We start from the raw sequence: 17459 nt of genomic DNA on the forward strand, positions 1-17459 counted from the left end.
TGATAGATACAATCCAAAAAGTAATTGGGAGGATGACCCTGAACAACATTTTAGACTGGATTGAGGAGAATAGTGTATTGTCCCCATTTCAAGCAGGCTTCCGTAAGTACATTAGTACAATTGATCAAGTCTCCCATTTTATCCCTCTTTATTGGAAGACTGTCATCTTGGGCAAAGGCAGCCTTTATTCTGCCTTTGTTGACCTACGTGCAGTCTTTGATCTTGTTCCCCATGCACAGTTATGGGTTACACTTAAGAAACTGGGTCTTTCTGAAGTCATTTTGACTATGGTTATGAGGCTACTCGAGGCTAAATATGCCAAAATTCAATGGGGAGACCAGGGCAGGGTCACCGCCCAATTCCCGGTTGAACGTGGGGTGCGGCAAGGATGCGCCATGGCCACAACTCTATTTATTTTCTTTGAACATCAATGGAATTGTTGATTGCCTGTCACCGGTTAAGACAGATGCCCAAACCCTAGCCAGTGTTAAGATTCCGATTTTAATGTTTGTGGATGACACGCTAATTGTTTCTAAAACACCAAGAGGCCTTCAGCGCGCCTTAGTAATCTTTGAAGAGTTCTGCATCGCGCGAGGCCTAGAAGTTAACGTGACTAAAACTAAACTGATGACTTTTAATTCGCATCCTAGTTTTAAAGGGAAATTTTATATGAACGGGAAACCGCTCGAAATGGTCAAAGAGTTTACTTACTTGGGTGTCCATTTAGGTAAGGATCTCAAATGGGATCACCACATAGATTTAGCTGCTCTCAAACATCAGCAGATTTCAGGAGCTTTAAGCTTGGAGCACAAAAAATTCCTAACTAAACCAATTAAGCCTGCTCTCCAAGTTTATGAACATAAAGCTGTCAGCTCTGCGCTATACGGCGCAGAATTATGGGGGTTTGAGAAGAAGGCACCATTGACACTCTCTGAAAATAAATTTTTCCATAGCATCACTAGTCTTCCCCAGAGCACACCCTTACTTCCACTAAGATATGACTTAGGCAGGAAGGCTATTGCTGACGTCGCCAAGTTACGACCTGTCTTGTATTGGCTTAGGTTGTGGACGTCGCCGGAGCTTTCCGCTTATGCTGCAGGGTTTATGGACGTTATAAAATCTGATTCCTACCACAAGCTCTGGTGGCTAAGTCATCTTAGGGACAGTCTGGCTGCTCTAGGCATGAAAACGCTGTGGGAAAACCCAGCTGAAGCCATATTCCCATCTAAGGATGCAATAAAGGAGAATTACTGGGAACAGGCCGTATATCATGCCTGGAGAGCCGCAGACTCATCATCTATGGCGAGGTTGTTTTAATGGCAAAATTCATCCCCAGGCTTGAATCCTACTGGGATACCATCACTAAGCCTGGGGACAGGAAGCTCTATTTTTCAGCTTAGAGCCGTTTCATTGCCCCTGAAGACATTGACCTCCAGGTGGTCTGACGATAGTGTTAACCTCTGCCCGGATTGCAGAAGCCAAAAGGAAACAATAGCTCATCTCCTTTTCGCTTGTCCTGTATATGTAACGCCAAGGCGTGTCTGGCTTACCCCAATGTGCAAACTACTGGGTACCAATAGAAGCTCTGAAACCGAAAGGCTGATATGTACCAGTACTTTGCCATTTATTTCAATAGCGGTAGCTAAATACCTAGGATGGGTGTGGGTGTTAAGGCAGAATTCAAAACGGTGATAGTTGATTGTTTGATTTTTGTATAGTATTGTTCATCGTCAAATTTTGGCCTTGTATTGACTAATTGGAATACGATTTTATTAGTTTTAAATCTCAGATCATATGATTTTATTTATTGTAATTAATCCTAATGTAATTCTAAATCCTTCCATTTGCTTAATTATGTATATCTGAATCAAATTGCATTGATTATGTAGTTTTTAATCTAGCATTATGTAATTTTGGAATTTTGCCTGTATCATGTATGTTTTGTCATGCTTTTATGAGTTTTCTCGAATAAAGCTATTTGAATGAATGTTTATGGGCATGTTTGACCAAATTCACTTATGGTCAACTTGGCAATCAGATCTGACATGACATATCACTTACTGGGGTCGATATATTTGATGCATTTTTACAGTATCTGAATGACAACACGTACTACTTACAATTTACTCACCACATGAATAACAAAGAGATAGACTTTCTTGATGTGGGCATATATACAGATGGGCATAAAATGTTTTCAAGACACATCATAGACGAAACAGCGATGATACTGTTTTTCTGCAGGAATTGGATACATTTGAAAAACGCTTCAAAGTCAGGGGTTATTCTACCAAGTCTCTGACTTCTGCTAGAAACAAGATAATTAACAAAAAGAGGCATTCTGTACTAACTGATGTTAAAAAAATAAAACATCAGAACCAGAGGATTAATTTTAGCACAAGGTACAGCACCCAAAGTAGGGATATATTTAAGATATTAAAGTAGCTTTGGCACCTTCCTAAGTTAGACCCTGTACTTAGACAGTACATCACACAAAACCCAGTAATGACACATAGTAGAGGCACTACAATATGAATCATTCTTTGCCCACGCTACATACGACATAACACTGAATGTTCCAGCGGCACTTGGCTACCTGAGAAACTGAAGAGATTCTTTAAATGCACACAATATAATGTCTGCCAAATTGCAGTCAATAACATCAGACATTTTTAATATAATACCAGCAGCAAACACCCTATCAGTTTATTAACTGTAACACCAAATGTGTGGTGTACTGTATCATCTTTAAATGTGGTCTGATTTACATAGGTAGTGCAATAAGACCACTTAAGGACCACAGCATAAACACATAAAAGCAATCAGGAACAACAACCCTCACTACACATTTGCTGTACATTATAACAACACTCATCCCACCTCAGAATTGATTTGTATTAATTTCCATGGCATTGCACATACTGTCAACAATCCGAGGGGAGGGGGCAGGATGATGTCTCTTAGGAAAATGGAGACTAGATGGATTATCAAATTAAGAGCTTTCTACATGGGATTGAATGTGGTTAGGGAACTCCATGTGTTTCTCACTGATTAATTACTGAATTCCCATTTTTATATGATGATCTCACTGGATCATGTAGGATGGCACTTTGTTGGAAAAGAGGATTATACTTATTTTGCTATACTATTATACCCAAATCTTTACGTTGTACTACAGTCACATTGTGCACTAGTGGGAGTATCTGTGCTTTAAATGCATCAAAAAATTCTGTAAATTAATTAACACATTTTATTGCATTATACTGTTCACTGTTTCTATTTTTGTCTTACCCATGGAGACTTAATGTTTTTCAATAATTGGGACATGTAAAATGATAATTATCGGGATGTTGTTATCTGTCCCTTCACACTGCTTCTTTTTATATCACTCCTTCCACTATGCCATATAAGATCACATGGGAAGAGGGGACACTCTTGGTCATTGGAGATGACTTTGTCTGTATGCATGGTAATATGGCCTCTGTTTTCTTGGAGCCAAGGGATCAAACGACAACCTATCCCTTGTTCACTTTTTACACTCGTTAGCCGATCGGGTTACCCCTTGCTTGCTTCTATACGCACGCCCACACGCCATCCATCAACGTACAAATTTGACACCGGCAGGGCGGGTGAGACACTTCCATAGATGCAGGACAAGACCTTATCTGGTAAACTTGTATTTGTTGCATTAACCTGTTAACATGCCATAGTTACTTTGGTTCCAAGGCGAGCACTTTGCTTCGTGTGTACTATTGCCAGTATGCGACTATTTCACGCTAGACTAAACTTGTAATGGGGTTTTGGACTGCACATTTATTTAAGTCCAACTTCCCCTGGGTCGTTTAAGTCATAATAGGACCCATATTTTAGCAACATGGACTTTGTCCATCTACTCTGACGTGTTTTTCTCATTTCTCTCTTAGATGGGAGCTAATCATGGACTCTGTCAAGTGATTATTGTACATGGGGAAGTAATCTACATATATTAGGTAAGAAGTCTCCTAACTTCATTCTGGGAATAGTGTATTTTAGTGCTCTCTGCCTTGTTTTTTGGGGTTGTCCGCCTTCACTGTTCTAGGCATTTATATGAAGTCTGTTGTTGCTATTGCTCCCGCTCACATGTTCAAGGCTGTCCACCTTACCGCATCAGATGGATGTGTTAAACATGTTGTTGTTTAAACTTTCGGACTTTAGTTGATATTTTGAATTAACTAAATCCCCACCTGGTTTGGGGATGGTATCTGACACTTCTTTCACCTAAATTCTTTGGTCTGACATGTCTAAGAGGCTCGTACTAAACTGCATTTTAGCTCCTTCTGAAATACGATTCTCCCATAAAAATCATGTCTAATTGTTGTTCCTATTAGAGATATCAGACTTGGAATCACTTCTACTGTTTATGGATCACAACTTCCTTTTGGAATACATACCTTTTTGTGATCCCGCCTACACTCAACAACACAATCCTACCGCAGTTTTGCTGTTTAATCATCTAGGTAGGTTATCTTCGGAGGGTTATTATCCAGTATCTCTATCTGCCAATACTTTTTGGCTAACTATAAGTGATATGGTTTTCAGATTTTCCCTTGATAGACTCAATGTGACTTTATTCCCCTCTTTCCAATTAGACTAAGGAGGACAACACACTATCATGTTCATTTGGGATATTCTCATCAACTTTTTGAAAAAATATCTTTAGTGACTGTGATCCAGCGGAAAGCCAGGGAAATAAATTTCACAGTCAACACTAATTTTCATTACTCCTGAGGCTCAGCCGGGAGGCAGATTTTAGCGCAAAACTATTCTTAAACTTGATTTTTTTTAAACTGTGTGATTTATTTGTGTTTTAATACTGCCCATTCTCACCTCGATTTAAGAGGTCCTGCCGCCATCCCAGACCCTGTGCAGCCGAGCTAAACGCTGCCACAGACAGGCTTCGTTTCCCCTTCGTGCCGCCATCGCCGAGCCTGATTATAGGCCACGCCCACTGCACGAGGCCACGCCCCCGCTACTATATAAACGAAGCGGACCACGAGCTCTCTTGATTCATTACTCCTGAGGCTCAGCCGGGAGGCAGATTTTAGCGCAAAACTATTCTTAAACTTGATTTTTTTAAAACTGTGTGATTTATTTGTGTTTTAATACTGCCCATTTTCACCTCGATTTAAGAGGTCCTGCCGCCATCCCAGACCCTGTGCAGCCGAGCTAAACGCTGCCACAGACAGGCTTCGTTTCCCCTTCGTGCCGCCATCGCCGAGCCTGATTATAGGCCACGCCCACTGCACTAGGCCACGCCCCCCGCTACTATATAAACGAAGCGGACCACGAGCTCTCTTTATTCATTACTCCTGAGGCTCAGCCGGGAGGCAGATTTTAGCGCAAAACTATTCTTAAACTTGATTTTTTTAAAACTGTGTGATTTATTTGTGTTTTAATACTGCCCATTCTCACCTCGATTTAAGAGGTCCTGCCGCCATCCCAGACCCTGTGCAGCCGAGCTAAACGCTGCCACAGACAGGCTTCGTTTCCCCTTCGTGCCGCCATCGCCGAGCCTGATTATAGGCCACGCCCACTGCACAAGGCCACGCCCCCCACGCCCTCTTCCGGTATAAAATTATGTGCAACGCTCGGACGCGCAGCGGACGGGCGCAGCGGGCGCGCCGTCAGCGCGCCGAAGGCGCTCCTAAGGCAAGCCCGTCTGGGCCCGTCCGGGCCCAGCCGGACCCAGGCCCAGGATCTCTGCCGGTTTCAGCGCAGGATCGCGTGGTGTACACAAGTGAAACACTTCGGGCCCTTAACCAGGAAAGGAATCAGGACTGTCATTACGTCCACACTGTAGGTAAGCCCTTTGTCAACTGTGCTTGTTGTAACCCAGCCTTATCCCGCCCGGGAAAACCAGGACTACAGAGTGGCCTCCTTAACTGCCGCTCCCTCCCCAAACATGCGCAGGAAATCAACTTGATGATACAGGACCAGGGCCTGGACGTCCTATACCTTACAGAAACTTGGCTTTCCGTCAGCACGGATGCGGATGTGTTAATTCCCTTCCCCCAGGCTACCTTATCCAAACCGTACATAGACCCAAAGGGAGAGGAGGAGGGTTGGCAATTATCCACAGAGAACATCTTGCGTGCCACTTTGCACTCCAAACTTCCCCGGGACACTCCATCTCAGGACTGCTGATCTACCACCCTCCGGGAACATCAGGGAAGTTCATTAACGCCCTTACTGACGCAGTGTCACAATTAGCTTCCTCGGCCTCGAACTTTCTTCTCGTGGGTGATCTTAACCTGCACCTTAATGACCCCACAGACTCCTTAGCCTCGGGTTTCCTTCAGGACCTTAGGTCATTTAACATCCGACTGGCCAACAACGAACCTACCCATGATAAAGGTCACCTCCTGGACCCGGTTCTGACCAACATTGCGGATATTACCTCAGATCCCCCCATTACACTCCCGTGGTCAGATCATTGTCTGGTCCCCTTTTCCTGGCCCCGTGCTATAGCACCCCCCCAACCGCCCAAAATCCAAGTGACGGGTCGACATTGGTACAAGCTGGATTCGGTTGAATGGGCTGGCGTGCTCGCAGACTCTACTCCCATCCTCTACACGGACTCGGCCACGGCCGACGAACAATTTAACTCCTGGGTCACTTCCTCTTTGGATAAACTCCTCCCTATTACCACCTCTCTTAAACATGCAAAAGAAGTGGCCCCTGCCCCCTGGTAAACTCCGGCACTTAAATCCTTGCGTCAGGAGTGCAAGAGAATGGAACGCTTTTGGAGGAAGGACTGCCCTTCGCTCCGACCAGGAACATCTTATCGTCACCCCTAGAGTCAAGAAGGCCCGAACAGGAGGTAGGCGCTTCTCGGTCCATACCGCACGCCTCTGGAACGCCCTACCTCACAACCTGAGAACTGAATCCATCTACCTAAGGTTCAGGAAGCAACTGAAAACCCACCTCTTCCCTTAAGCCATCCCTGCCCTGCTGACCCGCCAGTTGTATTGATCCTAGCGCTGGGATACCTACGGGTGACTACGCGCTCTATAAAAATTAATATAATAATATATAATAATAATATAATAATTTCACGCCGGGCCCATAAGCACATTCAAGTTTCCTGGCTGCTCCGCTGGGGATCTAGTTTTATTTATTTGATCCTGATTAGTCAATACCTAACTAATCTTCACAGATCAACACTCTTCCTTTGGTAAATGGACCATTAGTCGAGTAGTTGATGGTGATATTAACAATTATTCCTAGTTTAACTTACAGCCTTTAATAAAATAATTACAGACTCCAAGTTAGATTCAAAGGATTTTCATCTAATAACTTATTCAAAAATGAAGGCTCATTTATACAGATTCTCAGTGCAAACGCCCTCAACTTTCATGGGAGAGAAAACCTCATTTATCAAATACATTCAACAATTCAATGCATTAGGAGAGGATAGATGGAGAGACAAAAGACATAATATATCATACATTTGCAAAAAGTTATGCAAATTTAAGACAGAAATATAATTACCAATTGATGAAATGAGAAACCCAACCCCTGGCAAAAAGGACTGGTGGAGGTCACCTGATAAAGAATCAGAGTACAAAGACTATAGAGTAAGGGCAGTATAGGATTATACTTACTACACTTCTCTAGAACCCGACACCACGGAGCACATACCTCTCTCACACTCTCACCCTCCTCAATATTCTTCCGCAATTCTTCAATCTATTCAGGCTGTCTATCAGTATTGAATCTTCCCAATCTGGTTTTCTCCAGCAGAAGTTGTCGCCCTTCCTCATTAAGCATCGACATCTGCATCAATCTCAAAATGCGCAAAAATCTATCTTTCCTCTTTTCTCAAGTTACTCTAGTTATACCCTTTACTTCTGCATATCCCACCATCAAAATTGCAAGGATTCAGGAATCCTGGACTGCGAATGGGCAAGGGCATGACAATTGTCATCACCTCATGCCGTCACTCTTTAGTTCTTAACTAATCCTTTGTTTAGCAAGCCCTTCCCATTTAATTTATTTGTAATTTGGGAAAACTTCCTTTCTCCCACGTTCATGAACAGATTAGCTACACATTTATATAACTCTGCAGTTAAGAAATGTTCTCAGGCGTCTCATCCTTGTTTCTTGGCAGCCTGTCAGTGATCCAGTCGTAAGGTCACTACAAACTTTCACTGCGCAGACTCGTTTTGTATTACGTCTCAACCACCATTTTTTCTTTTGGCTCAGCACATCAGCCCCAAATGCACACTATTAATAAAAGAATGACACACAGATGTTATTTTCTCAAGTATGTTATTATCACAGTTCACCATCCGCTCCAACTCTATCCCATGTTATTTTCTTCTTTGTTAGGCAAAAGCATTAGCAGCAACAATTTCTTCTAAACTCAGGCAAGCATATGCCAGGCACGCGGTGCCTCAAGACCTACAGTTTATGACTCCTTGTGCATGCATGAGAGTTTCCTTCTCACATGGGTTAATCACATGGTTACTTGAACGACACTAATACGCACATGCACAAGACAATTTTCGGTTTCAAGCGGGATTTTTGTTACGCCTCAGATTGTTCTCTGTTATTTAAGCAAGCATAGCGCCTTTTCCCCATGTATGGATGTCACATGTGTGTTTATTTTCTTTTATCTATTTTTTCGATTTATTAGTATCTGTTAATAAGAGGTTGATTTGAGCAAGTTTCTTTTCCTGGAATCCTTGCTCCATCAACCCCCCCCCTCTGATGTCATTTTAGAGCCATCATAAAATACCCATCATTACCAATTGCCAAGTATAACATTAAATCTTAGTGTCTACATTAGTCTTTACACACTCTTTATTTTTCTCTTCTATATTCATTTCTTTCATTTTCCCATACAAGTTGTCTTTCATTTGCTCTAACTCTATTTCTTCCCATTTATTCTTCCTGCCCATTCTTTTTTTCTTTGTTTCAACATTGACCTTGTTTACATTTTTCCCTAACAACATTCATATGTTATCACTAGTGCTATTGTAATCATAGGTATTATTATCTTTCATAATAAACTAATTCCAAAAATGGAAAATCAGTTATCTATTTCAAAAAGACCTTTACCAAATTTTTCCCATGCATTGTCAACCTCCAGTTGGGTCAATTCATTATGAATCTTTGTAATTTTCTTTATATATCCCTCAATACCTTTACTTTTATCCAGGATATAGATGCAGCAATGTTGAGTTTTCAACATTCCACAGACTCCACCCTCTTTTGCCAAAAATATATCAAGGGCAAGTCTATGTTGCAAAACCATAGATCTGATCACAACCATTTCAGTATTGATCATCAAGAATCCTCCAACAGTATCTGCTGATAAACGGTCTACTACAGTGGACAATAGATTTATCTTATGTGCTTTTAATGTGACTCCAACTGCCGGTATCAATGCCCCAAATATATCCCTTACTATTTCAGAAAAAATTGCTCTTCTATATTTTATAACTCATTTCATTGTTCTTAGTGATATTGGTATACCTTTGGAAATACAATGACAATGTAACAACTGCAATGTTGGTAACCTATAATAGGCATTTTACCACACACATAATAGATTCCCAGAAATACGGGATCAGTTCCTCCTTTTAGTCCCCATCCCCCCATTTTTAGGAAGGTATGTTCATATTCACTAGTACCAATGAAAATATTGTTATATTCAGTCTTTAATCTATGTAGACAGAATTTCTCTAGTTTCGACAAGTCCAGGAGCATTGAAGCATGAGTCTCACCTTTCTTATTATCCCCTTCTAAAGCAGCCCATGGAGGTATATGGGACTTTTGCTCAACTGCTTTCTGTTAGAAATACTGCCTTCTTTCTTCTCCTAAATTGAGAAAATAATTTTCTTCATCATGCAAAAGGCATGTTAGATTATTTCTATGTGCATGGGTTTTGTCTATGGTATTCGTAGTTAGAAATAATTCTACTGGATTCCTATTTCTTCTAATAGGAACTTCTGAAAAAACTAAATCCATGGTACTATAGAAATACTGCAACTTACCAGTAATATAAAATAAACTAGTTACAACACTACAGGACACACCATAGGCTAATGGAAGGTGGTAATATGTCACACCCTCCGAGACAGGCGTAGGTAGTTTCCTGCAAACATAACAAGCACTCACATCTATTGTGTCCACATAATGGTCAAGGAGTTTAGTGAATACATTAAATTACGATTCACTATTTGATTTATCATGATAATACATGCTTTTATCCTGATTATTAGTTATCATTAGGACAGGTATCACAACTATTAACATTAACCACATCAAGATTAGTTTAGTAGTACTACATAAACAACATTTAACACATCTCCTTTTAAAACTAGATTTCGATGTTCAGTCACCTGTACTTGTTTCATTTTAGTATCTAGATTTATTTCTAAAATTATTTTCTAAAAAAATGTGTCTAAAGATAAAATTTATGTGTGAGCCCACACTTCAAAGGCGTTCAGCTTCTGGTCAGTCCTTTTCCTTCTTGATCCTTTTCTCCTTTTGATAACTTTTCGATGAAGCTACCCTTTGTACAAAAGTCTTTTATTTATGGTGGTCTCAGATCCTTTTCATCAGATCCTCTAACTTCGTTATTCTCTGGCTCATCTGTTAGATCGAGATTTTCCAAATCTTCAAATATTATGTAGGTCCACTCTGGAGCTTTATATGTTTCTATTTAGTACCCTCGTTCTTTTTGACAATCTTAATGATCTTCTTCTTGTTTGTTCTTGTTCAGCCTGACTTGATACCTCGTTTACTTGTTCCTGCTCTTTCCCTGTTTTTCTTCTTAGGATGTATCTCAATCATTTACTTCACTTGGCCAGTGATCTCCCTTTCTAACTCTTTTTGTCTGTACTGCCTTTTAACCTTCTTTACCTATTTCAAGTATCCTTTTATTTTCGCTTTCCTTTTGTTGGGCTTGTTCTGAATTCCCTACTTTTTTTCTGTTGTTTGTTTTTGTTCTTGACTTTCTACACTTCTCTTTTCTTCTTCTAACTGTATCTGATCTAAATCTTCTTCAGCTGATTCTTTCTCTTTCCCTAACTGAGCTTCATTTGAACCTTTGGCAATAGACTTCCCTTCTTCTTCTTGCAACTGAATTTGGTCTGAGTTTTCTACAACAAGCTCTTCTCCTGTTTCTGACTGGGCTGTGTCTGGGATTTCCGCAATTGATTCTTCTGGATTTTGCTGACTTTGTTCTGGTCTTTCAATTTCAAGCTCCCTTCTGGTCTTTACAGCAGTCTCTTTAGTCCCAGTAACTGGTGCCCACTCTATTTGACTTGTACTTGGTTGTTCGTCGTCAATGTGTTCTTCAGAATCTGTTGCTCTGATTTCTTCGACTTCACAATACCCAGCTTCAGGTTCTTTTCTTTGTTCTACCAGTTGCTGCTTTGGTTGATCAGGTGGACTTGGGACTTTTTGAGTATGACTGGTGTGGATCCAATTTGGAAATCCAGCACACTTTACTGTTGTTGTCGTGACCAATATGACTTGATGAGGTCCTGTCCACCTGGGTTCGAAGCAAGACTTTCTTGTATGCGTCTTTATCATGACTCAGTCTCCAGGACACAAATCATGAGCTTGATTTGGCTGCTCTGCGTTTGGATCTTCTCCATCCTGGTGAGACTCAGAACATAACAGATCAGCCAATCCTTTGCAATAATCCAATATTAAATCATCAGTTATATTCATCAATTTGTTTCCAGGTATGAATGTCTGTCTCATTGCTCTTCCCATGAGGATTTCATGAGGAATTAATCCTGTTCTTTGATCAGGAATGCTTCTAAGGCTCATCAATACAATAGGCAAAGTATCAGGCCATTTCAGTGGAGTGGATGCACACACTTTTCCTAACCTGTATTTTATTGTGCTATTGAGATGCTCAATCACTCCAGATGTTTCTGGTCAGTACGGACAATGTAATTGCTAGTCAATTTTGAAAGCTTCACAAATCAATTTAATTATCTCATTATTAAAATGAGGACCTCGATCTGTTTCCAAAGTGACTGGAAATCCAAATCTATGTATAAGCTCTTTTAAAAGTAGTTTAGCAATAGAGAGACTATTGTTTCTTCTTGCGGGATAGGCTTCTACCCACCGAGAAAACAGACAAAAAATGACAAGGACATACTTCAAGCCTTTGCATGGTGGCAACTCTATGAAGTCTAGTTGCGATCTTGTGAAACCCTCTGCCTTTCCAATTTTTCCCCAACTAACTACTGTTTTCCTTCCAAGGTTTTGCAATTGGCAGGTCAAACATCTTTGGCAGAGGCTCTCTACCACAATCCTAAACTTGGGATTAAACCACATCTGTTTGAATTGTCTGATCATGGCATCCCTCCTGACATGTGCAATTCCATGATATACCCTAGCCATTTGGGACAACAAACTGACTGGCATTATTGGTCTACCATCTGGACACACCCACACTTCATCGGCAGTCCTTCTGGTACAACCTGTTTTGATCCATTGTTCCTTTTTTCATGTCTGCCTTATCCTGTAATTGCATAACTTCATCCCACGTTTCAAAACATTTGTTGGCAATTGGTAACTTCTTTTTCCATCCCTCTGTTCAAAGAAATTGTATTTCTTGCACAGAATTGTGACACTTGGTCTGCGTACCGATTACCCAATGTCACATTATCATTTTCTGACTTATGTGCAGCACATTTGACCACTGCAATTTCTTTTGGCAATTGTAATGCTTCCAATAGTTCTTTAACATATTTGCCTGGAGATCCTAAAGAAGTCAGAAATCCCCTCCGTAGCCAAAATTAGCCGAAATCATGTACAACTCCGAAACCATATTGATTGTCCGTAAATATGGTTACTCTCCATTTTTTCCCAAATTTACAAGCCCTCGTTAATGCAAACAGCTCAGTTATTTGAGCAGATTTGATTCCTTGTAAACATTAAGCTTCTATGATACCTGACACAGTACATACAGCATAGCCAGACGACATCAGTTCTCCATTCTCCTTTCTACAAACAGTACAAAATCTGACTCTTCCAGTGGAACATCGAAAAGATCGAGCCTTGGTTTTGTACACATCTCTGTCATATCCAGACAATTGTGATCAACTTCATCTTTTACTTCTTTGCAATAGAAATCAGGCAACAAGGTTGCTACATTCACCATGGTGCATCTTGTCACATTTACATTTTCAGCACCCAAGATTACTCTTTCATACTTAGGCATCCGACTAGGGGTCAAACGTTGAGTACGAGTTCTTGTTAAGAGAATCTCAACTGAATGTGGCACATAAACTTTGGCACGATGTCCCATCACAATCGATTTCCTCTGCTCCAGCCTCATACAAGTAGTAGCTACTGCTTTTAAACAGCCAGGTAATGCTGCGGCCACCGGATGGAGGGTAGCAGAGAAGTATGCTACAGGCCATCGAGACAATCCATGTCTCTGGGTTAACACAGAAAGTGCACACCCTTCTCTTTCACAACAGAACAATGCAAATTCTTTTGCATAGTCTGGAATTCCTAATGCTGGGGCCTGACACAAACAACTATTCCATTTTATGAATGCTTCTTCACCTTCATCATCCCACTTAATCGGGTCTGTCATCTCCTTTCATTTCAACCTTATTAAGGGTTTTGCCAGCAGTGAAAATCCACTTATCCATTGACGTCTTCTTGTTTACAAAATTGTAATTTTCCTGGGGACACCTTGTGTCCTACTTATGCCAAATGGTTCAGCAAAACTATTGTGTCAATGACATAAGCTTCTCTTGTCTTTGATGCCACCAATACATCATCAATATACTGAACAAAGACTGAGCATTACCAATGTCTCCAAACATTTTTTAAAAATCTGATTTAATATCGATGGACTTTCTGTGTACCCTGAGGAACTCGGCACCATGACAAAACACAGTCTCCAAACTGGAAAGCAAAAAGATATTGGCTATCTGGATGCAATGGAATTGAAAAGAATGCTTGGCACAAATCAACTACAGTATACGAGTGAGCATACCATGGTATCTGATAAAGAATCACTGCAGGGTTTTGCACTACAGGACAACAGGGCACTACTATTTTATGAATTATCCTCAAATCTTGATCTATTCTATATTTTCCACTAGGTTTTTTGAGTCCCATGATTGGAGAATTACAAGGACTACTCAATATTTCCTTTAGAATACCTTATTCAATCATTTGATCAATTACTGGGGCAACTCCTGCTTTGACTTCAGGACTCATTCTATATGGAGGTGTATTTGGATAAATTGCACCTTACTTCACCATAACTTTGATGGGGTCTGCCTTTCCCATTAGACCAATTTCTTTTCCTACAAAATCCCATACATCTGACTTCACTGTTTCTTTTAAGTCATCCGGCAAATCATTTTCAGTAAGAAGTGAAAACATCTCATCCACTTTTGTTCCCTGTTTAGCTAGCATCATCTTAAAGGCTACATCTTCATCCAGCATTTGGAAAGCCACACCATCAGGTGCTCATAAGATGGTGCAGTTCATCTTGCACAACAAGTCCCTACCTAATAGGTTTAATTGACTTGAGTCGCATACTACAAATCGATGCATATCTTTGAAATTTCCAATATTCACTTCTGTTGGCTTTGTAATCGGGATCCTAATCTGCTTATTTGAGACTCCTACAACTTGGATAGTTTCTCCCAAGAGGGGTAGGTTTGGGATTTCTGCTGTTCTCACAGTACAATGTGTAGCACCGGTATCCGCTAGGAAAGAAATTTCATTGCCTTCAACCTTCCCATCAATAAATGGACCTGACTGATCTACTGCCAAACATGCGCCAAGTGCTCACTCCTCCTCCCCCCTCAGGCGCTGTCATTGCGACATTCCCGTTTCATCTGCACCACTCTTTATCCAAAATTGTTGAACAGTCTGTGTATTCTTACCACTTTCTCCTTGGAATCCGTTATTCACACTGTATCTCTGCACCTGAGCATTCACATTGTTGGGGGGTTTGAGGCACCTGTAACTGAGAAGTAACTATCTGCTGCTGTTGCTGCTGATTCACAACCATCCCCTTCTGCATCTGTGGATTTAAAATGTGATTTACCCCATTATTTTGTTGAATGTTTCTACACTCGTTCTTCCGATGTCCAAGCTTTCCACACCCATGAGAAGAGTATTTCTTTTTCGCTTCATCTCTATTCATTCGACCTTTTCCTTTGCTTTCATTCAAAACTTGACTATTCTGATTCTGTCCATTCATCTGCTTATCATTTTGAGAACCAGAATTTGCTTCTTGGTGCTATGCCATCGTCACTTGTGCTCATATCATTTTCTCCTTTAACTTTTTATGCTTTGCATCAATGTCATCACTGCAGTATTTTGCACACTTCAGAATGTCATCTATCGCCTTGCTTTGCCAACAAAGCATATGCTGCTGAATCATCTGGCTAATTTCTGATGTTAGTCAATAGACAAATCTATATATAAAATGTCCCATATCTTCATCACCAATGTTCTCAAATTCACTATACTGTTTAAACACTTGCAGCAGCCTTTCATAGTACGCATGCACTAACTCCTTAGGTTCTGGAGTGGTTCTCTCTATTTTAACCCAATCTGTTTCTTTGGGGGGAATTTTCCCCTTCAGAAAGGTAATCACTTGGATATATTTCTTCAATACATCCTCTGAAGGTGCTCCTTTTTTTGCATTTCTAGGATATTCTTTGTGGGCCAATCAACTGTAATCTTACATTCTGTCCACAAAACAGTTGGTACCACCATGTCAAACAGACCATCCAAATCTTTCAACAAAACCTTTGAAACCTTTGCAAACCTCTTTACCTGCTTGTACCATTTGATTGATTGATTGCTTTATTTCGATATGCATATATCATAAAAGCAGTACAAAAGATAAAAACAGCATGTCGAAAAAAAGTATGACTGTACATTCGGTAAAAGAATAAAACACATTAGATCAGCATAAATTAATTAAAAGAAAGGATTAAATTGAAATGGACAGTCTTCTATGTCTAATCAACCAAGCCCATTTTAAAAACTTGGCAACAGCACAAACAATGGGAGGGGCTGTATTGGTTAAAAGAATCCGGAGGGCGACAGAGTGCTGGCGGGTACCCAATTCTCTGCAGATAGGACCAAGCCAACGTGATCTGGGGCGACCATAGTCCGGGCATTCGAAAAGAAAGTGTGGCACCGTCTCTGGTTTATCGGGACAAAGAGCACAAAAGCGTGATGGGGACTGGGGTTTATTCCACCTGGAGCAGAAGTCGGCCAAGGGTAGGGTTCCTAACCGGAATTTAATGTACAGGGACCGATCCATGGCAATTGTTATTATGTCCATGTACGGCTCATAGGTGACGACATCTTTTAACAGCAGAAAAGCTGCGGTGGTTTTGCAGTGCTGCTGGCTGCTGGTGCGCTTCACACAAACCCACTCCCAAAAAAGTTTTTTTAAGGTCTCCTTTGGGGGAGCGGAGTGGCTATGCCAGCAGGAGTCCAGGCCTAAGTCCCCTAAAAGGTGTTTAATGTCCTTCAGCCATTTAATGCTATGCCAACCGTCGGAGTGCATCACCTCAGCTAGACCATTGGCATAAGGTTTTAGCTCAGGAACCCTCCACAGGCGAGCCCAGAGCAAGAGGGGTCGAAGACGGGCCTGATCCCTTATAGCTTTACAGCCAGTATCCATGAGCACTGGGATAGTCGGACTACTCGATGGAATAGCAAGGAGATCTTTAATGAATTTGTTTTCGGCCTTGCTCAGTAAGTCCACTTTGCCCAGGCCCCACAGTTCGGCTCCATAAAGTGACGCAGGGACCGCACGTGCTTTATATATGTCTAGTAGAGGGGCAACACAGTGTTTTGTTGAGTTGTTGAACTCCTTGAGGAGGGCCCCCCCCACCCTTTTGTGGGCCATTGTCATTTTATTGATGTGGGCGGTCCAGCTCATCGCGTCGTTAAGTCGAATTCCCAAGTAGTCGAATTCTGCCACTCTTTCAAGGGGTATGGAGTTCAGAATGGGACCTTTTCCTTTGCTTTCATTCAAAACTTGACTATTCTGATTCTGTCCATTCATCTGCTTATCATTTTGAGAACCAGAATTTGCTTCTTGGTGCTATGCCATCGTCACTTGTGCTCATATCATTTTCTCCTTTAACTTTTTATGCTTTGCATCAATGTCATCACTGCAGTATTTTGCACACTTCAGAATGTCATCTATCGCCTTGCTTTGCCAACAAAGCATATGCTGCTGAATCATCTGGCTAATTTCTGATGTTAGTCAATAGACAAATCTATATACAAAATGTCCCATATCTTCATCACCAATGTTCTCAAATTCACTATACTGTTTAAACACTTGCAGCAGCCTTTCATAGTACGCATGCACTAACTCCTTAGGTTCTGGAGTGGTTCTCTCTATTTTAACCCAATCTGTTTCTTTGGGGGGAATTTTCCCC

The sequence above is a fragment of the Lissotriton helveticus genome, chromosome 2_1 (assembly GCF_964261635.1).
Source record: "Lissotriton helveticus chromosome 2_1, aLisHel1.1, whole genome shotgun sequence".
NCBI classification, from domain to species: Eukaryota; Metazoa; Chordata; class Amphibia; order Caudata; family Salamandridae; genus Lissotriton; species Lissotriton helveticus.